This window comes from Sminthopsis crassicaudata, chromosome 3 (genome assembly GCF_048593235.1).
Source record: "Sminthopsis crassicaudata isolate SCR6 chromosome 3, ASM4859323v1, whole genome shotgun sequence".
In the NCBI taxonomy this organism is placed as follows: domain Eukaryota; kingdom Metazoa; phylum Chordata; class Mammalia; order Dasyuromorphia; family Dasyuridae; genus Sminthopsis; species Sminthopsis crassicaudata.
This window is the reverse complement of record NC_133619.1, coordinates 453,082,634-453,106,903: the sequence shown is the minus strand read 5'-3', so window position 1 is coordinate 453,106,903 and position 24,270 is coordinate 453,082,634. Positions and strand designations below refer to the sequence as shown.

The 24,270-nt window shown below is 33.7% G+C and overlaps 1 protein-coding gene and 1 long non-coding RNA gene across 6 annotated transcripts in view; one reads left to right on the top strand and one right to left on the bottom strand.

The window, feature by feature from the left end:
* Window positions 1-24,270, bottom strand: part of KCNH7 (potassium voltage-gated channel subfamily H member 7) — a 622,433-nt gene that overhangs the window by 321,426 nt on the left and 276,737 nt on the right. The gene's annotated exons all lie outside the window — the stretch shown is intronic.
* Window positions 23,342-24,270, top strand: part of LOC141562926 (uncharacterized) — a 69,088-nt gene continuing 68,159 nt past the window's right edge. Inside the window, exon 1 of the long non-coding RNA XR_012488285.1 lies at window positions 23,342-23,417. This is a non-coding gene — a long non-coding RNA (uncharacterized LOC141562926). The remainder of the gene's footprint in view (window positions 23,418-24,270) is intronic.

The following is a 24,270-nucleotide window of genomic DNA, read 5'->3' as shown; positions in this document are numbered from 1 at the left end:
TTGAAAGCAAAATTAGTTTTGGAGTATTTTAGATATTCATATTGGGGATGCTTATGGAAAAGTCTTTAAAAAATCCAATCACTAATTTTTGATATGGAAATTGATATCATGTGTGAGCCTTGGTCTGGAATAAAGATGTAGGAATCATCTGAGTAGAGATAATACTGAAATGATTGTAGCTAATGAAGTCAGAAAATAAAAGACTAAACAGAAAAATAAGAATAGAACCCAAGACAAAGCTTGGAATATACCAACAGTTAATGGACAATATGTAGATGATAATTCAACAAAAGAGACTAAGAAGTAGCACTCCAATAACTAGGAGAAGAATTGAGAGAGCCATATCATGAAAACCAAGAGAGAAGAGAATATCAAATAAGAGGAGGTGGTCAACAATGTCAAAAAAGAGCAAAAAAGACAAGATTTACAAAAAAGCAAGTAGGAGAATATCAGCAATGTCAGAAAGCAATATGGTTGACTGATGGAATCAAAATATTGATATGGAGGCTTAGAAAAGGGTTAATTAATGGAACAGTAGAAATTTCTGGTTTTTTGTGAAGACTGAGTTAGCAGCCTGGATACCTTAGAAGCAGCTGGAGTCAGGATAAGCAAAAGTTCTTGATCTTTAGGGGTAGAAGTGAATTGGATGGACACAGGATCTCCACGACCTCTCCTCTTTGTCTACCTTACAAAAGTGACTTTGCCTTGTCTTTCTCCATCTTCTGATTCTTCCCACAATTCCCTGTATACACCAAAAGATTGATCCATCACAGAATAGTGGGAAGGGCCATTTTCTAAGCATATGCTAATAGAGTATTGTCCAATTATTAATTAGCCTTAAGTGCTCAGTTGTCCAACTTCAGTTCATCAACTCAGTGTTTCAGCCTTTTACAGTTAAAAAAAAATAATTTTACTGAAAAAAAGGAGCAGAGATATATTGTGCTGGAGCCAGCTTGAATCATATCTGTTGATATCTGATTTAAATGATTAGCATTTACACCTCAAATCAACAAATGATATGACTGGGCTTGATTTATTATTTTGCTTATTGTTGAGACTTAATAAAGTGAATGAAGATTAAATTTTAAATTATGCTGTGCATTTTTTTTTTTCCAGAGAGCTAGTTGTTAAACTTAGCACCATATTCCCGGATATAAGGCTAGCTTATATATGATTTTATTTTACCTTACATGGTAGTGCCTATTGAGGATTTTTTAAGGCATTTGGGTAAAGAGTCCTGGACATGTTTGCAAGTAGCAGGAAAGAGCCTAATAGATAAGAAATAGTATCTCTTGCTATATTAGAATTTGATGGAAGTTAAGTGATAATGTGAGAAAAAGTATACAAAGAAAAAACATATCAAAGTTTCAGGAGACAGAAACAACCCTTTATAAAGTGTTACTTATCAGGATTTATATTAAAGCTAAAGATATAAAATGAAATAGTCCCTGCCTTCATAGAGCTTACATTCTATTAGATGGTGAAGATGGGGAAGAGGAAAGTGAAAAGTTGAAGATGAGACTAGGGGATTCCCCATTTTCACAGTCAGTGCAATTCCGAATTGTTTGCTACTGTCAATAATTGGTTGTAATTGCTATTATACTTTTTGACATATTGTTATGGTCATGTGTAGCTTTTGCCCTATGAAGTAAACATGAAAACACTTAATTATAAACTATTGCTTTTGCAACTCTATGCAAAGCCCTTTACAAGTTATATACATGGTATAAGGAACCAGTGTGCCATCAATGGTAGACTTTTGGAACATTAGACAACTATTAGATCTCTTATGGAATTTACATTCACTTTTGTTTTTTACCTCATTTTACCTCATTACCTCAATACTATAGGGAAAATTCAATTTCTGGATTGACGCTTCCCAAACTTTCTATGTAAATATGTTAATTATAAGCAAATGGGGCAAATATTGTACTGTTTTATGTCTGTATAAAATAAAATATATTGAAATATGTAACTCAAAGAATTTAACTAAAATCAGAACAACTAAAACAAATGGTCAGATAGGTTCACAAATTCTTTAGCAATTTGTTCTGTAGCTTAATAATTGACAATGGGTTTCAAGTGCTCAGCAGCAGTATAGTCAAAATTCTATCTTAAGCATCTAGTAACTATTATATGCAGCTATGCATATAATAGTATTTACTATGATTACCTTTTAATTATAATTACTGTTTATGCAACATGATGCAAAGCACTTTACAATAATTGTATTCATTTTTAAGGTACTAGAACAACAAGGTTATTAAAATCCTTTTAAGTATTTAATTATATTTGTTTTTTTTTTTGAAGCATCTCTAATAATCAGCAGGAAAATCTTAGAAGATGCTTATGAATATAATTATGATCAGGCATGAATATGGAAAAATTAATACCAAGTTTCTTCCTCCTCCTTTTCCAAGATTTAACTTCCAACCTAACTTTCCAATTTTATGTCCATCTACTTCCTTTCAAACATCCTATACTTAAGTCTCATTAGATTACTAAACATTTCTTGAATATGCCTCAAAATTTCCTGCTTCTGTGTCTGTTCACACTGTAATTTTAATCTAGAATTCCCTCTCTACCCTTCTCCCTTTACTTCTTGCCTCTATTTGTCCAATCATAACCAATTTTAAGACCAAAGTCAAATGTTTGCTCTTTCAGGAAGTTTTCCTTTGTCTTCTGAACTCAAACTGTACCTCTCTTATTATGGTTCAAGTTAATATTTTGTGCTATTTTATCATTTTTCATGTCTTATCTTCTTAACTAAACTTCATTTTTAAAACAAGAGTTTATCTCCTTTCTCTCCGTAAGATATAATACCTAGTATAGTGCCTTGCACATAGTAGGAACTCAACAAATGTTTGTTGAAGAGAAACAAATTGTTAGACACTTTAAAAACACTGTCAAAGATATTTTCAGTTACAGCTGGGGCTGCTTCCTAATAAATTTTCTTATAACTTACAAAATATATTTCTGATTCAAACTAAATTAGAAACCCAGACACCTGATCTGTTTAAGAACAGAAGAAAAGGTTGATACAATTTTCAAATTCTGTGATACTTCTGATCCCCAAATATTTCTAGAATGACAATGAGATACATTCTATTCTATTCTAAATGCCAACAATTCCATTCCCTGGCTGTGGCAGACCCAGCATATTGCTTTGAATTTTAAAAGAAAAATTCTGTACTGTTTCTATCTTCTAATTTAGCATTTGGCCCACTAAAATGAGGGAGACATAATTCAAGACAACAAATATGTAGCAAGTACATATCATTCTATTAAATATCCCTGGGGCATCTGGACATGATTCTTGTTCTCAGGGAGCTAATGTAAAGACAAAACTTATACAGTCAAGATATGAAGTGACTACTCTGTGCTAAGCAATGGGAATGTGAAGGAAGTTTAAAAAATGGCCCTTGCTCCCAAGAATCTTACTGTTTAATGAACAATCAATCACCAAACAAAGAAGCTATAATTCTGGGTTCACATCTATGATATGGGCCAGAATGCTGAGCAAGAGGAAATATTAGTATGAGTTTCATGTAAATTGTGAATTAGACAACATGAAAAGAAAATTGGATTTAGGTCAAAGGGTGATATGGTTTTCATCCTGGTTCTACTATTTACTAAAACTTCTATCCTCCTTAGATATCCTCATTTATAAAATGAGGGTATTCAAGTATCTAAAATCCTTACTAATTCTCTACCTGTGATCCTGTACTCTGAGGAGAGGGGGCAACTAAATGGTGCAATGGATAATGCTGGGCCTAGAGTCAGGAAGATTTAACTTCCTGAGTTCAAATCTGATCTCAGACAGTTGCATGATCCAAGGCAAGTCATTTAACCCTATTTGCCTCAGTTCCTCATTTGTAAAATGAGCTAGAGAACGAAATGGTAAACAATTCTAGTATCTTTGTTAAGAAAACCTGAAATGGGGTCACTCAGACATGACTGAAAAACAACTCCTATGAGAGGGGTCGTGAAAAATCAGTTGGCTTCTCAAGAAGGAAAAGGAGGAAATTCCTGTTTAGGTCAAGGAAGAAATGAACATGAAAGCACAAGAGTAATACAATAAAGAGACCTCATTAATTAGGTCAGAAGATACATGTTAGAAAATAAGGTGAATAAAACTTTTTTCTTTCTATAATACTCCTTTCCATGGCTTTTATTAATATCAGAGAATATTGTTTGACTCTTTCTATATTGATGGTTGTAGGGAAAATGGGCAACAAATCTATCTCTTAGTAACTTTGCTCATCTACAAAGGGTATAATTGGTTGCATGACAGGTTAGTATACTCAGCATGATTTGTCAAATTCTTTTTGAAAGTGTGTATATGAGGGGATTTGTGATAATAAACTGACAAATATTACAGTATCCTAGTGTTGGTAGAAAATGATTTTGTGTCCTTTCATTCTTATAACGCTAAATTACCATTTCCCCCTTTCCACAGCTGAAATACTGTGTCTTTAATATAACTACATCACAGGGAAAGACATGGGAAAGCAACTGGTGAAATAGAAAAATACTTATAAGAGCTCTGGCAGTAATTATGAATTTCTCTGAATGACTAATTCTTGGCCTAGGTTTTCTATGTAGATGGGAAGATATCTGGGGATTTGCTAGGTCTATTGCTGATAGACAATTCTAGGATTTGAATAAACAATCTTTGTACTTTAGTTTCTCCAGTGCTCCTTGTGTACATTGCAGAGGCAACATGGCACATGAATAGATCATTGTACTTGGCTTCCAAAGAGAGCAGCTGAGTATAGTTATGTGACCCTGAGAAAATCTTTAAGTTTCAGTTTCCTGATCTATAAAAATGGGATAATAATCTTTGCCCCAATTACACCATAATCATAATGGTAATGAAAGAGCTTTGGATACTTTAAAGTATTATAAAAATCTGTAATGGGTAAGCCATAAATACAATAAACATTCAAGTGCTATTATGTGCAAGATATTGTGCCAAATGAGAGAGTGTGTACAAAGATAATAACAACAAGGGAAGGAAAAGAGAATAGGCATTTATATAGCCCATATTATATGCCAGGTACTGTACTAAGTGCTTTTTACAAATACAAATATTATCTCATTTTATCCTCACAAAAATCTTGATATGTAGCTGTTAATATCACTCCTATTTTGGAATTAAGGAAATTGAAGGAGAGAACTTCAGCAACTTGGCGTGGATGACATAGCTAGTGAATATGTGAGGTAAGATTTGAACTCAGATCTGATTCCAAGTCCACAGCTACCTCAATACAGCAACAACAACAACTACCACCACCACCTCCACCACCACCACAACAAACAACAATAATGGCTGGCATTCATAGCACTTTAAAGAGGGAAGTCAATAATTTTTTTCTTTTTTGAACAGAGCTGGGTCACACAATGTATTTGTATTCTAAACCTGGAGTCAGAAAAATCTGATTTCCCTTCCTACCTTCAACATTTTTGTAGTTGTGTGACCCTGAGAAAGTCACTTATAACCTCCTCCAGACTCAGTTTCCTCATCTAATAATAATGAGAATAATAGTAATAATGATAATAATATGAACCATCTTACTTGGGCAAGTCACTTGACCTCAATCGCCTCGGCACCCCCCCCCCCAATCCAAACAAAACAAAAAAAAAACGAAAGCTAAAGCCCATAATAAGAACTATCTTAAAAAGTTGTTGTGGGGATCAAGTGAAATAACATATAAAACACTTTGCAAATTTTGATGCTATATGAATAATAACTAACAACAGGAGTGACAATGGGGAGCAGTAAATTAAGAAGATCAAAATTCAGTCAACAATGTGAAAAATCTTCATAGGAAAAATAGACTGGAAGCAAGAAAATATATTGTGAAATCTTTACAACTGTCCAGGCAAGAGGTGATAAGGGTCTGAACTAGGGTGCTGGTAGCATGTATGAAGAGGAGAAGACAGTTATAATAGAGGGGAGGTAAAATTGGCACAAATTGGCAACTGGTCTAGAGAGTAAGGTTTAAGTTGAAAATGATTCTGAGATTATGAACTTGAGTGGCTGGGTTGATTATGAACAGAGAAATAAAGAAGCTAGAGAAAGGGGAAGGTTTTTGGTTTTCAGATTTTAGATGGGTTGTTTGAGGTGCTTAGTGTGAAGAGAAGCAGCTTTGTTACTGAAAAGGGAAAACAAAATGAAACAAAAACTTAAAAAACCGCAACTTTTATGTAAAGAAAAATAATTAATTTATGAATGATGTAAAGTAAAATCTCTTTAATATATGGTCAGTTTGGTAGCCAAAAAAAAAAAAAAAGAATAGATGATTGTTCTGTAGCTGGTGTTCCTGGGAGAGTTTTAGTCTGAGAATATACATGGAAGAGTCATCTGGAAAGGGGATATTCAAAGTCATCATGGTATATGAGAATGTCAGGGGACACTGTGTAGCCAGTAGTGTCAAGCTCATATAACAACACAATCATTAATTCATACATAAGGATAGCTAAGGATGAAATATCAACTTGATTTTAAAATGGGACATTATATTTTATTTTATTGTATTTTTATTTATTTTGTTAAGTTCATTTTGATCTGGTGTAGGCCACAATTGGGAATGTTGTGGGCTGCCTAGGCTGACCATGTGTTTGACACTTCTGGTGGACACTATTTTGGATTCTTTTTCTCCCTCAAGAAACTTGCTCCCATTTTCAGCAATTCCTTATTTAGAAGCATGAAATCTGTCTCTTTTGGCTTTTCTCCTACCATTTAATATGGCCATTTTTTTTGGAGGGGTAGGGATAGTGTTCTGGAAAATATTTTATTTGGTCATACTGCTTTTTCATTCTTTCTTTTTTTTTTTTCTCCATCTTTTATAACCATATTCTATATTAGCTACCTTTATCACTCTCTACTACTCTTCACAACCCTATAGAGCACTCCCCTTCTTCCCTTATTAACCCTTTGAGATCTGATATTATAACACCATGGAAAAATATTTTATTCTGCATAAAAACAACTTTGGTATTTTCTTTCTCTTGTTATCATATACTTGGATCTTAGCTTAGTGTACCTTCCTGGGTTTCTCTATCCTCTTACTAATTAACTATTTTCTTTCCTCTGTTCACTTTTTTTTTTTAAACGGGTAAACTCTTGGCTTCTTACTTTCCTTCCATTTATTGATCCTATCAGTAATTTATCCACAAACTAGATTCAATATCTACCTCAGCTGGGGGAGAAGAAAAGCTGCTGCATTTGATTAGAAGAGTCTTGACCTTCCAGATATTCAGCTTGCTAACTCTCTATTTCTCCTACTTTTTCTGCCCTTTTCTATTGAAGAATGTGACTGAGATATAAATTAAAGGAGATATAAAATCTGACTGAGATATAAAATAAACTATCTGGCAAGATATTTCCCCTTAGATAAAATCTCTTTACAACTTTTACTTGCCAAAGACCTTACCTTAACAATGCTAACCAGATAAGAGCTAATTTAATCAAACCTCCTTAAGAAGATGACTCATCTAAAAGAGAAAGATGAAAGGAAATTAAAGACCATCAACTTGGCCCTCAGAAAATATAAGAGAGTATGAGTTTGCCACTGTGAGTGATAATTGGCAGGGTATTTAACTTCTCTAAGCCTTTTCTTCACCTATTACAAGAGAATAACAAAACTTACAATTCGGTCCAATACAACTAGGTGCCAATTATGTGCAAAACATTAGTGATGGACAAAAATCTCCAAATGTATTCTGAGCTTTATATACTTTACATTCTATTATGTACTTCTTGGGCTTGTAGTGAAGAAAGTGCTTTGTAAAATAAAGAGTCATAGACAGAGGGTTACTAAAATACTAGTGCTAAATCCGCTGACCATTTCTAGTCATCATCTTTGACCTCTCTGAAACTTTGTATACTACTGATAATCTCCTTTACACTGGACCTATCTGCATTATTCCATGACTTCTCTAACAATGCTATCTATTGTTACTTCTCCAACATGCTTGGATAGTAAATATTTAAAATGCCTTTCATGCAACAAATACTGTGCTAAAGTTGGAAATACAAGTGCAAAAAAGGAAACAAGCTCTATCTGCAAGAGATATATATTCTCCAGAAGACAAAGGATTAAGGAAGTCATTCTCATAGTAAAAAATCAGAAATTAGAAATTGTTAATGTAAGCCTTACCCAGAATCCTTTGTTCAAAGAATATAAAATTATTGAAATGGAGCTCTCAGAATCCAACTTTCAATGAAGCCCATTTGAAACCAGAAGGTGCTATTTTGCTAGATCTTAAGTTCAAATCACTCTGTCTCTCACTGATTGGTGACAGAGTCCCATAACCATTGTTTGGGTTTTGTTGGCTCAGAATATGGATAGAAATTGTTTTGTTCTGATCAGAAATCCTGTGAGTCTTCCAGATTTTTTTTTTTTTGTTAACTTGGTAAAAAAGAGATAATTTTTTGGGTCTCATTTCTTATCTAGCTTTAATCACTGAATAAGTATTACCTCAGACAAATTGAGACCTGGGAAAGCTTTAATTTAAAAAAGAGTAGGGTCTTCCACTGCATGCAGGGTCATTTCCACTCATCTTGAGTCATGTCTTGCCACTAGACCCAAGTGACTCTGGAAAAGAAATTGAGTCTGGAGATTTGGCACATTCCTTCTTCATTTAAATCCCACTTACTTAGAAGTTAAGATACCATCTTCCTGATATCATAGATTCTTTTCAATAATCAATGGCAAACAATATTCTTCAAGTTTTAATTTAGGTAAGACCTCAAAAGAAAAGCCTCCTTAATCCTCTTAGTTATTAGTGATTCTCTTTCTTTAATTTTCCCTGTATTATACTTGCTTATAAACAAATTTTGTTTCACTTTAGTAGAATGTAATTTCTTTGCAGGTAGGGACTATTTTCTTTTTCTATGTTTTATCTCCATTACCTAGTCTAAGACTTTGCACATAGTAGGTGCTTAATAAACATTTTGTTTAATAGAGAGTTGAACTTGGGAAGTACAGTTATGTAAGAAAGTTGTGTCTAAGGATGGGATTTACATTTCTGGATTACTGTTTCAAATATAGGAATGGCACACCTATGGCCAAAGATGGAGTACATATTACAAACTAAAATTTTATTTGCTTTATAGTCTTAAAAAAGCTAATTAGAAGTGTCTTAAGTTGAAAAAGAAGGATGAGAGATAAAATTACCCACATTTATTAATGAAGTATAATACCATACAAAATATAGCTGGAGTAAAATATAAGAAAAATAAGTTAAGACATTCCAGAGGTAAAGGAGTTCACAATTCAAGTAAAGAGCCAGTTATAACATAGGACTTCTACCTTTGTTGTTGTTGTTTGCTTGCTTGTTTTTTTTTTCTTTCTTTCTTTCATTTTTTTCCTTTTTGAGCTTATTTTTCTTGTGTAGAATGAAAAATGTGGAAATATATCTAGAAGAATTGTATACATCTAACCTATTGAGTACTTGCTGTCTAGGGTAATGAGAAGGTGGGGAGAGGGAGAAAAATATAGAACACAAGATTTTACAAGGGCAAATGTTGAAAACTATCTTTGCATGCAAGCGATTATTTAAAAAAATCCAATTATAAAATTTATAATATCTCCAATATTATATAAAGAAGCACAAAGTGGAGGCCATAAAATAAGAACTAGAAATTCTAACATAAGAAGTAGCATTTGGCTTCACAGGAGTTATTAATAAGGTTAGTGGTATATGTTCCATTACTTAAAGATGGCTCTAGTTGTGTAAATTTTATTTAAGAGAATTAGATTACATTAAAGTCAAGATGGGGTGGGTGCTAATGTAATGAGAATCATATTAAGTAAACATACTCATGGGGAAATCCAGGAAACATAGGGGGAAAGCACAATGAAGTAGAGAGAATAAACACCAAAAGAAACAGAAACAAAGTGATTTTGTCATTAAAGTGTACTACAAAGCCCCTTAATAGACATACAAAATAGTCAAAAGTTGGAAGAATATCATCAACTTGTCACAATGGCATGATATAGTAGCAACAGGGAGTCCCAATCATCAGGAAATTAGATAGTTTACTCACTGCCAAAAGTAAAGAAAGGAAACATTTTCTGACGTGACAATGATAATTTCAAGTTCCAAAAGTGCAGAAAAATCTGCAAGGGGAAATAATTTTCTCTATTTTTCATAGACATACATCATGGCATGTTTATACTAATGTAGCAGGAAGACAATAAACTTGCTTTCCAAGTGGCTTGCAAGTGTATTGCACGGTTTGGTTTTCAACAACAGGAAAAACTTGCTGAAGGAAAAGTGATGAGAACTTTGAGGGAGAAATTATTATGTCCAGTTAGAGTCTATGATAAAGGAGAGGAAAGCTAGACAGTTTTAATATGAAACCTGGATTTTGGGAGAGCAGATTTCAAAGAATTAAGTAGAAAAATAAATTGGATCTCTATGTCTTATGGACACAAATTCTATAGGTAAGTCAGATCAGGAGGAATGAGAAGTTGTGAGAAGGAAAAAAAGAGGATTGTGAAGAGATCAATTTGAATATATGGGAAACTCCATAACCAACTGAAATTTTAAACAGGCAAATACAGAAGATGGAAGCAAAAGCAGGGAACAGAGGATGAATATAAAAGTGTGTAACGATCATGTAAGAAAAATGTCAGAAGTGTTAAAACTCTGAATGTTAGAGCTGAGATTGGTGAAGCCATCTAAGATGTGATTAAAGATATATTGGGGAAAAGAAAATGATCAAAGGAAAAAACACCACTGAGGAGGGATGCAGTGATGAAAATTATTAACAAGGAAGGTAGAACCACCACATTATTATTTTATTTCTGGTTTCTTTGTCAAAAAGAATGCTCATTGGAATGGAAAACACAGTACAGAGATGGCTAATAGAGGGTTGGTTCCCAAGAAAAGTAAGAAAATAGCAAGAGGACATCTAGTAGCTCTTAGAGCAGAAGGAATTAGCAAAGGTGAGTTTTGTAGATTGTCAGTGATATCAGAAAGCTAATGGATGGAAGAGCTGCCATAGATTAGAGAAGGACAAACGTCACATTGATTTTAAAAGAAAAAAGCAAAAAAGAATGGAATCGGTTGATTGGTTTGGAGTAGTAAATTAAAATTTAAGTCCTAGGAAAATTCTAAAATTTATTGTTAAAGTGATCATTAGTAAGGCAATTGACTAGAACACTGATTCTGGAGTCATGAAGATCTGAGTTCAAATCTGGTTTCAGACACTTACTAGCAGTGTAGTTCCAGGCAAGCCACTTAAACTTTACCTCATTTTCATCATTTGTAAAATTGAAGTAGTAAGAGCACCTACCTTAGGGTTATTGTAAGAATCAAATGAGATAATATGTCAAGTGCTTGACATAGTGCATGGCATATATTAAGTACTATTATAAATGTTATTTTATACTCATCATTATTTGCTAAAGGATTATTAAAATTAGCTTGAGTAATTTCGAGAACTAATTTTATTTCCCTTTCCTTTTCTCGAGGCAATTGGGGTTAAGTGACTTGCCTAGAGTCACATAGCTAGGAAATATTAAGTGTCTGAGATCAGATTTGAACTGAGGTCCTCCTGACTTCAAGGATGGTGCTCTATCCACTGCACCACCTAGCTGCTCCATGTGTTTCCCTTTTTGAAAAGGAAACTGAAGTGCAATAGATGTAGCTTACCTAGGGAAATACTATAGATATAGTTTACTTAGATTTTTGGCAAAATATTTGATAATTTCTCCTTCTCTTATTGTATAAAAATGAAAAAAATATGGCCTAGATAATAGTACCATTCAATGGAATAAGAACTGCTTAAATAGAAGGCATTATTAAATACCACATTAATGATTCAATGTCAATTTGCAAGGAGATATTCAGCCAAGTACCTTAGAGATCTATGGTTGATTCAGGAATGTTGACTATTTAGTACCAATGACTTACATATAGATAGAAATGGTATAAGGGGTTTCCTGGAGCCATGTCATATAGCCAATTGTTAAATTCCTTGTGAGGTTTTATACCCTAGAAATTGGTAAAAGCTACAAAGAAGGGCTTGATTTATTGATTGTCTAGACTTAAGAATGTGATAGAGGAAATATTAAGGATGTGGATTAAGCTTAAAAGTATTTCTTGCATACCTTTTTTTTTTTTTTTCCAGAGAGATAATTACTAATCATTAATCAGCATACCCCCTGTAATGGCATCCTTTTAGTCTTACAAATGACACAAAGCTGAAAGAGATTGATAACACACTGGATAGTAGCCAGGGTCTACAATTACGTTGACAGGCTAGAACATTGGACTGGGTTATTGAAAGAGTGGCTTTCAGAAGTATTCAGAGAAAGGATGGATAGGATCCCCATGTCCTGTGGAATAAAATTATATGAGGGATATCAACTCAGGAGAGACAGGACACTATAAGAATGAAAATTCTCAGCTCAACAAGTTCTCATTTGTTTTTTTTCCAGCACAGATCATCTGACAAACAAACAAATCATCTGACATTTTCTCAAACATGTTTAACCCCATAACAGGAAAGGAAGCCATTTTAATAATATTAGTTACACAGGGAATGAACTCTCAAGACACTTAGAAACTTCAAATTTATTTTAATTGTATGAACATGATGTGAGAGTATCTGAAAACAAAACAACAACAAAAAAGGAATGAACCAAAAGCACTTGGTAGTGAAAAAAATTGATAGAATTCAATGGTAACTTGGAGATGGTTGGATCTGATAATGAATTAAATGTGGAGGTCTACCTACTCTAATTTCAGTCTGAAAAACTAAAACCTAATGATTTTGTTTTTTTTCCCATAGAGAAAAACCAGTTAACAGCAATTATAAGCAAAAACAAAATAATTTGCTGTGTTTTTAAAACAGGTCCTTAAAATTGGAAATTGCTCATTATTGTTTGAAATTCCCAACTTGAAAAATGTTTCATATCAATAAATATAACTTGAACATGGATTCTAGATGACACTACTAAAATTTTTAACTCCTCTGTCAATATTTGAGACTACTTATATGTTTTCAGGTCCTATCTTGAAAATCAGGTCTATTGCTGCTTTGGATAATTAGTAGATTTTTAAGTCAGAATTAATATTGGTTCTTTTAGACTTGTGGAAAAATACTAATTTTAAGATATGACTTCCAAATTAATCTTTCCAGGCTTGATCTCTCACCATTTTTTAGTTCCTATCAATCAAAGGATTGTGTCCAGGTTGAGCTTGTGATAGAAAGAGGAAATATGAAGCTAGGGCAGGCCAAGTGAGTTGTCCCCCAGAAAGACAATTTAGAGAAGTTTATAGCATTATTTTACAATATGCTTCTTTCCCCTGGCAGCTGTACTTTGTTGGCCACTACATTTTCTCAAACATTTTGACATCTCTCCCCTATCACCACATATATGTAATATGGGTTTTTTAAAAATCATTTTTAGATAATCTTGATTTTCAAAACTAGATTGTTAGGTGATTCAAGGCATTAAATACAGTAGATGCTTAATAAATTTTGTTAAATAAGTAGAGGGCAATTAAGCATGCCATAAACTAGTATATTTAATCATGATTCTTTGGATGATTAAATCTCTACAATAATGTCAAATCTTAAAATGTTGAAGAGTTTATTCAGCATATAAAATGTTTAAATTTATTTTTTAAAACAAAATTAAATTTGAATTTCTTTCTTTATCTTTAAATGGAAACATATTTTATAGTTGTGGAGATCAAACATATATGCACTGTAAATTTGTTTTTTGTGTGTGTGTGTGATGAAAATTCACAGAAATACCAAAGGATAAAGTTGCTTTGAAAGGGTATTTTTTCTCCTGCCCCTTTTCATGTGTGTCTTTTAAAAGAGTATCCGGTCTAATTTCTCTCTTGAGGTAGTTAGCTATTCTATTTCTGCAAAATGAGAACATTCTGTTCTATTCATTCTCCCACTTACTTTTAGAAACTGCAAAAAAAAAAAAAAAAGGCTTAAATTAAACTCCTAATGCAATTAACTGTCATTCCTAGGCATAGTGATCAAATATACAATGCTCCTGTGTCTGCTGATCCCTGGAATTATGCATTCTGATCACTGCAACCAACTATGCATTCATCTGAAAAATCATGGTGGAAGGAGTGTATTTGGAGAAGGTATAGCACTGACTTTTTCTGATAAATCAGTGAATAAGAAGACTGGGTATCCAGAATAACATAGAAGAATATGACAGAATGCTGTCTGGGCACTTTGTTATTACTTTGCCTTGCTAATCATCCCACCTTAAACTTTACTATTACCTGAAACTATTTGACTCCCAAGATCTTTAACTTGGAAATACCTTAATGAATTATAATAATTCTAATCCCTGAAAAAGAGCAGTGCTTTAGGATTATCAGATTGGCAGGCATGTGGAAGTTAGATTGAAAAAAGGAAAGATGAAAGGTAGGAAGAAGAATCAGGGGGCTCTTGCAAAGGTCCAGGGAAGAAGTGACCAAGGCTTGAAATAAGATTATCTTGTGACTGGAGAGAAATGCAATTACTTTGCCTTTGCTTTGCACATAATTTGTATTCACTTATTTGGGTTAATATTTTCTCAAATAGATTCAAGTTCCTTGAGAGCAAAGGTGGTTTTGTTTTTTTGATTTTTATTTTCATCATCTACTATGGTGGTTGAATACAATAGGAATTTAATAAATTCCTATTGGATTGGGGAATAGATTTGGGATGGGTGGGAATAGTAATGAGTTGAGGATGATCTGAGGTTGTGAATCTGGGTGACTAGAGGAATTGAAGTACCATCATTGAAATGGGGAAGTTAGGAAAATTCTTAATAGTGCCTCTCTCTACTTCACAACCTGCTCTTATTTTGCTTCTGGTATGTGCTGTGAAAAGTTGGTTAAAAAATCCTAAAATTATGTCATGTCCAGTTTCCCCACTCCCCCTAATCTCAGTTATCTCTTCCACTAACAGAATCAGAAGAGGTTTTAAAAGAGGTGGTAACTTAGTGAGGTATTGAAGGATGGATGAGTTGAACAAATAACTATGGGAGTATAGGAATAAGGAACAACATGAAAAAACATGTGGGTGGAGGCAGTACAACAATGAATATAATATTCAATATGGTTCTTGGATAGAAAATGTAGAAGGGACTTCAAAGATAGTGGACTTGTCAAGGAGACAGGGTAAAGATTATTAACTAAGTGCTAAAGATAAGATAAATGGAAAAATATATTAGAGTTGTGTAGTTGTCAACAAATATGATCAGTTTGTGGTAGAGTTGCTTGGCATAAACTTGAAAGAAGTAAATAATGAATTATAATAGAAGAATAGCCTAGAAGTGTCAGTGAGAACAAGAATTATATCAACCTTTCTCCTGGTTTAGTAAGATGAAGGAGAAAGAAAGATAGATGTCAAGAGTGGTACAAATATACTGTTAGAATCCTTTGGGATGGTTTCAGTGTCAAGAGAGGAATACTTGAGGAAAAAATTTGGGCATATAGAAGTACAATAAACTAAAGTTTCCAAAGGATCCGGTGAATACCTATACTTATTTTTTCCCTTAAAAGTTTACTTTATTCTTGACATATTTCCTTCCCCTGCAGCTATTTTTTGCTATCTTTTGGGGTTACACATTTTTCATCTATCTCTATAACTGCAAGGCTTTTTGCAGTCCAAGCTGATACTGTTAATACTACAAAATACTACTGTTGCTACTACAAAAGCTAGATCACAATTGTCCTTTCAAAAGGTCACCAGTGACCTTTTAATAGTTAAACCAAAGACTTTTTCTGAATACTCTTTCTTCTTGACATGTTGGCAGCATTTGCCAGTGTTAATTAGTGCTTCCTTAAAGCTCTTTTTCCTTGGCGTATATGACACTTGATTCTTGGTCTACCTCTCTTTCTGCTTTTCCATCTCATTTTCTGGTCACCAAATCAACTTCCTGCTATTTTCTAATTGCAGACAGCTCCCCCCTACCCCTGGATTATTTTTTGGTTCTCTTTCTACACTAGAGTAGATACACTCAAATATGTCTATACATATATATGTATATATACACATACATATATATGTTAATGTGAATGTGCATTCATATTTTATCTATTATTCTCTTTCTCTCTTACTCACTTGGTAAATTCTAAGATAAATGAGAAGATATTAAGATAGCACTAAATTGTTCTCATTAATTTTGTCACTAGGCCCAGATAAACTACTGTGGTAATTTGAGAAAGCTGCGATCTGATCTTTGTTTTGTTTTGCTTGTTTGTTTTACTTCTGAGATACATAAGCATCCTGTAGATAGGCTGTCTATGCTCTAAACTTGAACACAGGTTCTGATTCTCCTCTACCTTTGTTCTGGAACCTACCTCACCTGGAATCTACATTTGAAAACTTTCATGTCTCATGTTACTAGTCAATTATTATTATTTTTCTGCATATAATGTCAGAGGTAGGAAACAAATCAGAATCAACTGCTGGAGGCTTTAATATTTCCTGGCCTATACCATTAACCTACCAGAAGTGGGTAGGTGAAGGAATAGGCATCCCCATAACCAACTCAAAAGAATGAAAAACATTTGGAATGTACTAGAAGTTAATTTGATTTAGATACTGGGCAAAATTATAATGTATAATTATAGGAATGATTTATATTGACTTAAAAAAGGGAAGTAGCAATCACAAAGAGTCAATGTGTGTGTGTGTGTGTGTGTGTGTGTGTGTGTGTGTGTGTGTGTTTGTGTACATATGTAGTCAAATTACTTCTTTGGCAAAAACTACTAAAAATTTGATATAGTTCATGTTGGAGGTCTTGTGGCACACTAGCAAATCATTGATGGGATTGTAATTTGTACAACTATTTTGGAAAGCAATTTGGAATTTGGAAATAAAATGAGTAAAATGTTCATGCCCTTTGACCAAGAGATTCTAGTACTGGATTTATATCTCAGGGAGGTCACTAATCAGAAGAGAACTTTTATTTATACTAAAATATTTAGAGCAGTAATTTTGTATTAGCAAATCAGAAACAAAATAGATGCCATGAGTGGGATAATTATATTAGATGGTTATTATACATGAATTTAGTGGAACATTATAGTGTTATAAAAATGAATGGAAATGATAAATACAGAGAAGCATTGAAAGATCTACATAAATTGATGCTAAATAAAATAGGCAGAAACAAGAAAACATCAAAAGTGGATGTGGAAAAATTATAAAGATCAAATATGAATTAAATGAAGGAATATGAGATGATACTTTAATTGAGGTGAAAGGGTTAGAGGTGTTTTGTGTGCTGTGTACAAAGTTTTTGGAATTTTTTTCATTGTATTGATCACTTCTGTTAATTTTTCCTTTTTTTTTTTTCTTGTCTTAAAACAAAACAAGACAATGCTACATATTATATAGAATGGCTCCATAGGAGGATGGGGAAGAATAATGGGGAGAACTATGATTAGATTTTAAAAAAGATATAAAGAAAAATTAGTAAAATTAAACATTTAAATTGGTTACTATAAAGAACATGTCATCAGAGTGACCTAATTTCTTTTGTTTTTTTCATTCCACTTTGGACAGGTTCATTGCACTAGAAAATTAGGTGAATCCCATGGACAGAATGTAGCTAGATTTGACACAGAAGCTTATAATACCTTTGTAAAAATGACAGACAGATATGGGAAAAGTAATATGGACCTGGCAGAATAAGTAGATGAAAAGAATAGTGATTAAGAAATAAATGCCAATTAAAAGTAAAGTCTTATCCCAGGGATCTGTCCTTGACTTTCATCTATCCCAATGAAATTGTCAGTGATTTGGTTGAAGGCAGAAATGGCATTTTTATAAAAATTGTATATAAAACAAATTTGGGAGAAAGATCTAACACATTAGACAGATGAATCAGAATCCAGAAAAAAGTTTATAGGTTAAGAATTATGGGTCAAACTAAGATAAATTTTAATAAAGATACATTAAAAAAATCTATCTATAAGTTAAGAAAAAGTGAGTTGTACAAGTAAAGGTTGAGGGAGGTCTATCAAAGTTCCTGTGGGAAAAAATAGGGTATTTTAGTGGACTTATAAGTTAAATGTGAATCAACAATATTAAATGGTAGCCAAAAAAGTTAACTCAGTCTTAAATTGATTTAATAGAGCCACACTGTCCAGAAGAAGAAGGATGAGCATTATATTGTACTTTTTATCTATTGAATATATCTGCAATATTGTGTACAGCAGTCATATTATAGGAGGGATGTTGACAAACAATCATATCTGGAGAAGTTTCTTGATGTGAAGAATTGGAAATTATACCATATAAAAATTAATTAGGAATAATAATATAATAAGGAATAATAATAGTAAAAAAATTAGAGTATTTAACCCAGAGAAGAACAGATTTTGTGCCTTTGTGAATGGGGAAGAAGGCTGATAGCATGATAGCTATCTTCAAATATTTAAAACATTATTATGTGAAAGAGGAATTGGTTTTTTAAAGATCTCCCCAAAGGATAGAACTAAGGTTAATGAGTCACTGGATTATATAATTTGGGGCTGCATACGACCTTAGATGTCATTGAGTTTAGTTTATTCATTTTATAGATGAGTTGCTATGAGGTTACATGCCACAGTTAAGTAGACATTTTTTTGGTCAATCAAAAGTATTTACTATGTGTCAGGTAGTCTGCTAAACACAGAGGATACAATGAAGAGCAAAAAGATTAGTCCTTGTTCTCAAGGAACTCACAATGTAATAAGGGAGAAAATATACAAGAAGATAAATACAGGAGAAATTGGGGGTTATCTAAGAGGAAAAGCACTAAAATCAAATTGTAAATAACATAGGTGGGATTCAAAGCCATTATTTTCAGCAATGAGCAAAATGATGAGGACATAGTAAACATTCGATAAATGCTTAATAATTAATTTGATCAGGAATTTGGTCTAAGTGACTTCTGAGGTGCTTTCTAATGTTAAAATTTTATCAACGTTAATGTTTCTTCAAATGAAAAGGTAAATTAAGAATATGAAAATTAACATATGCAAATTATATTTTTGCAAAAAATGAGATTATTACTTAAAAGAATGATACATAATATAATAAATGTAATGACACAGTGTTATTTAAATAGAAAGATCCCAAAGAACATTTATAGATGGCTTTAACTTTCAAAAATATGATTTATAATAACTTTTTGGCACATATTTATTAAATAAAATTATTTATTATGTAATGTGGACCTATCAGAGTGAAAGTATTACTTCTTTGCTTTTTATAGATTTTATATAGATTATAACTATCAGAATATAGATTCACAGCTTTAGAGCTGTCACAGAGGAGTTCAGCTCAGACTTAAATTTTATGTTTTCTATGATGATATCATTTTTATTGCATGTATATTTTAATTCACTATAATATAATCCCAAGTTGGTAAAGGTGGCGGGGTGGGTGGGAAGTTGAGAGAATTATTTTGTTGGATTTAGTTATGTGTTTCATTAAGTTTTCTGGACTTTTTTCTGCAGTATTTATATATAAAATAGTCACTTTAAAACTTGTATTTGTTTAATTCTCTTATGTGGAACAATATATTATTTTTCACAAGTTATCCACAAATTCACTTGAAAAGTTTTCATTTCTTAAACTAATGAAATTTAGTAAGAAATTTAGTAGAAATTTAGTAGAAATTTAGTAAGAATTTATTGAGCATCTATCATGTATAAGAGTTTCAAAGCTTAAGGGTTTTTTCAAAGATTATGTTAGAAAAAAATACCAATCTAAGTTACAGACAATTTCGTTAAGTAATTATTTAATCATTTTTTTCTCCATTAAGAGGAGAACAAATATGTGGATAGATGTTTCCCTTCCACCATCCCTGTTTCAGGTTAAGATGTGTATATTCAGCAATATAATATAAAAGCAAATAGGACTTGACTTTGAAATAATAAGCATACCTATGATATTATTGTAGATAAATGGTGTATCCATAGAAAATGCCACATCAAGTGAATTCTCTCTCTCTCTCTCTCTCTCTCTCTCTCTCTCTCTCTCTCTCTCTGTGTGTGTGTGTGTGTGTGTATGTTTGACAGATACAGTTTTATAGGAATACAAAAAACTCAATTGCTCATATAACATCTAGAAAGGAAGAAAATGAACTCAGTATCTCTTAATCTGAATACAGAAATAGATTCTTTGAGCAGATGCTTATTTTTGCTAGGTGATCCACTAGCGAGGATGTTTTAAAAGAATAAGAAATCATATTTACATATTTATAACTAAAGCCTCAAAAGAAAATTACCTTCAAATTCCATGGTACTGAGGATCACAATAACAGAAATAGAACACAATGATTCTCTCTCCACATGGGCTTGGAAGAAGATGGAAACTAAAGCACAGTCTTGAGTTCTCCAATGTGGCAGGCCTATTTGGCCCGAGGAAGAATGATCTAATTCTGCCTTTGCTCAATTGCTAAAATGAAATTCCTAAAGCACAGGTTGCATCATATGACCCAAGTGATTACCTTCCCTACCTTTGACCTTTTTCATATAATCTATGATCCAGTTACACTGGCTTTCTTTCTGTTCCTTATATATGTTAAATCCATCTCCAGGTTGTGCTTTTTCACTGGTTATCTCCCTTTCTGAGAATATTCTTCCTCTTTCTTCTCTCTCCTGGCTTCCCTGGCTTCTTTCAAGACTCAGTTAAAACAGGGCTTTCTCATTATTTACTTCCTGTTCCTTCCCGCTGTTCCCCAACCAGTGCCTTTTCTCTCAGATCCTCTCATTTATGCCATATATATCTTATATGTACATCATTGTTTGCTTGTTGTCTCTCCCATTAGAATTTGATGTCCTTGCAGGGGGTTACCCCCATCCCCTTTTTCTTTTTGCCTTTCTTGTCATTTCCAGCAATTAGTATAGGGCTTGTCACAGAGAAAGCACTTTAAAAATGTTAGCTGAAAATGGAACACCAAAAGGACAGGACTTTGGGAGTGGGGATAATGCTCAGGGATAGCTATCACCTTTCCCCAAAATATTGGTACATATTTGTTTTGATTTAGTTATACTTCTGTCTTTATTTGTCACTAACTTTGGGAAGTTTCATGCCTGATATGTCTTTGCTGGTGTTCAGTTATTTCAGATATGCCCTACTTTTTGTGATCCCTTTTGGGGTTTTCTTAGTAAAGATAATAGAGTGGTTTGCCATTTATTTTTCCAGCTCATTTTACAGATGAAGAAAGTGAGGCAAACAGGGTTAAGTGACTTGTTCAGGGTCACACAGCTAGGAAGGGTCTGAGGTCAAATTTGAATTCAGGAAGATGAACCTCCCTGACTCCAGGCTCAGCACTCCAACACTGCACTATCTAGCTATCCTATGATATATTTTAGGTATTTGGCTTTGGGTTAGTTAATACTGTATATCCTGTTCCTAATTTTAGGCTTTTACTCAGACCTCATCTCTTAATTGATATTAGTTAGTAATTCTTCATCTCTTGGTTTTAACTCTCATAAAGTCATTGATTTAGAGTTGTAAGGGAAGACAGAGGCCATCTGGTTTAGCCCCTTATTTACAGATGAGAAAAAGGAGGTAAGGAGATTGTGTCTAGCACAAATTCACACAAATAATCACTGTCAGACATGGTATTTAAAATCAGGTCCCCCCACTCCAGAGCTAGTGTTCTCAAGTCTGATTATTCATTCAGGCACAGTTGAGATCTATCTTCATAGTGTCTTAGATGATAATTTTTACCAGTTGTAACTGCTTGCTCAGTGACCTAGAATTCATTCTCATCTTTTCACTTCCTCCCTCCTATGTTGAATTAATTGCCAAATTCTGTTGATGCTATTTCCTTAATACTATTTTAACTCATCCCTTTTCTTTACTGATCCCACAACTACTTTGCACTCCAGACAAAATGACCTCCTTGTTATTCTTCATGCACAAGATACTGCCAATTTCTACCAGTGTTCCTCCCCACCTCATTTCCAGAATGCCCCCCCCTTTTTTTCTCAACACTAACTCTTGGAATCTCTAGTTCCTTTCAAACATCAGCTCAAATTCTAGGTCCTTCATGTAATGTTTTCTGATTTTTTTTATGCCTCTTTGAGATTAAATGCTATTTATGTTCTATATCTTAGTCAATATCATCCTCTTTAAAAAGATGATAGAACCTAGCTTTGATGGCTGTTGTAGAGATCAAATGAGATGATAATTGTAATGTGCCTAGCACAATGGCTGGCATGTAGTAACTGCTATGTAAAAGTTTTTATTATTAGCTATTATTATTATATGATGTATTTCTTATTTGTATACATGCACCCCTAAAGAGAATAAAAGGCAGAGAATATCTCACTTTTGTCTTTGTGTCTCCAAAGCCTAGGACACTGTTTGCTATGCAGAAAAGGGCTTAATAAATGTTTGTTATCTGTTTGATTGATTGCTTATCACCACAGATCTTAGGAATTTCATAGTTTATATATAGTTTAACTCTCTCCTTTTCTCTCTCTCTCTCTCCTTCTCTCTCTCTCTCTCCTTCTCTCTCTCTCTTCTTCTCTCTCTCTCCTCTCTCTCTCTCCTTCTCCCTCTCTCTCTCTCCTTCTCTCTCTCATCTCTCTCTCTCTTTCTCTGTCTCTCTGTCTCTCTCTGTCTCTCTCTCTCTCCTTCTCTCTCCTTCTCTCTCTCTCCTTCTCCCTCTCTTTCTCCTTCTCTCTCTCTCTCCTTCTCTCTCTCTCTCCTTCTCTCTCTCTCTTCTTCTCTCTCTCTCCTTCTCTCTCTCTCCTTCTCCCTCTCTCTCTCTCCTCTCTTCTCTCTTTCTCTCTCTCTCTCTCTTTCTCTGTCTCTCTCTCTCCTTCTCTCTCTCTCTCGTTCTCTCTCTCTCTCATTCTCTCTCTCATTCTCTCTCTCTCTCTCTCTCTCTCTCTCTCTCTCTCTCTCTCTCTCTCTCTCTCTCTCCTTCTCTCTCTCTCCTTCTCCCTCTCTCTCTCTCCTCTCTCTCTTCTCTCTTTCTCTCTCTCTCTCTTTCTCTGTCTCTCTCTCTCGTTCTCTCTCTCTCTCGTTCTCTCTCTCTCTCGTTCTCTCTCTCATCTCTCTCTCTCTCTCTCTCTCTCTCTCTCTCTCTCTCTCTCTCTCTCTCTCTCTCTCTCTCTCTCTCTCTCTCTCTCATATAAATAAGGAAGTTGGGTTTCAATGACTTGCCAAAGGATACACAGTCAATGTGTTTCACAGATGACTTTTGTACTCAGGTCCTCTGGCTCTAGAACTAGACTTCATTCTACTATATCATATTATCTCCATAGTTACATTTCTAGAAACCAAGGTGACAAGGCATAACAACTGATTCAATATTAAGCATACAGACAGTCAAAAGCTTAGGAGAGCAATTGATAAATGGCTTGGGACACAATGGGATAAGAGTAGGTGTGAAAAGACAAAAGAATGAAATAAGGTAAGCAAGGATCCCTCCAGTCTGCTTGGTCTTAAATACATGCCAGTTCAGTAAGACTAGAGTTGTGGCTGGTCAATTAGAAAATCAAATAACTTCTAAGTAAAGAGATGAATTGTTTACAAACCTCTATATAATATGTCAATGCTATAGATTGTCATTGTTGCAATTTGGTTTTGAAGATGATACGGACAGCAAAGTACTTTACAGATAGTATCAAATTTGATTATCAAAACAGTCATGTGGGATAAGTATACTTATTTCTCATTATGTTGATAATGAAACTGAGGCTGGCAGATGTTCAGCTTTGTCAGGATTGCACAGTAATCATTTAAGGAAGGATTTGAACTCTGGAATTTTTGACTCCAAGTGCAGTGCTTGCTTTATCCACTTCCTCTGCAATGCATTACTAATACAAACAAAATACAAAACTGTCTTGGTTTCCTTGTGCAATTTAAAATATCCAAATAAATGCCTTTTGCTTTTGTGAAACTTTTTCTATGTAGGTATATACTATATGGGCAAGAGGAGGATAAAATAACAATAACTTAATGTATGGATTAAATTTTCATTTAGGAGATAGTAATTTATAAACTGATATCAATTTCCTGGCAGCTTTTGGCATAGTGAATAGAGAGCTGGGTCTGGAGTCAGGAAGACATCTTTCTAAGTTCAAATGTGGCCTCAGACACTAGCTGTGTGACCCTAGGCAAGTTGCTTAACCATGTTTGCCTCAGTTTTCACCTTTGTAAAATAAGCTTAAAAAAGGAAATGGAAACCATTTCTGCCAACAAAATCCCAAATGAGGTCATGAGGAATCAGACACAATTAAAATGAACCAACAATAAAATCCATT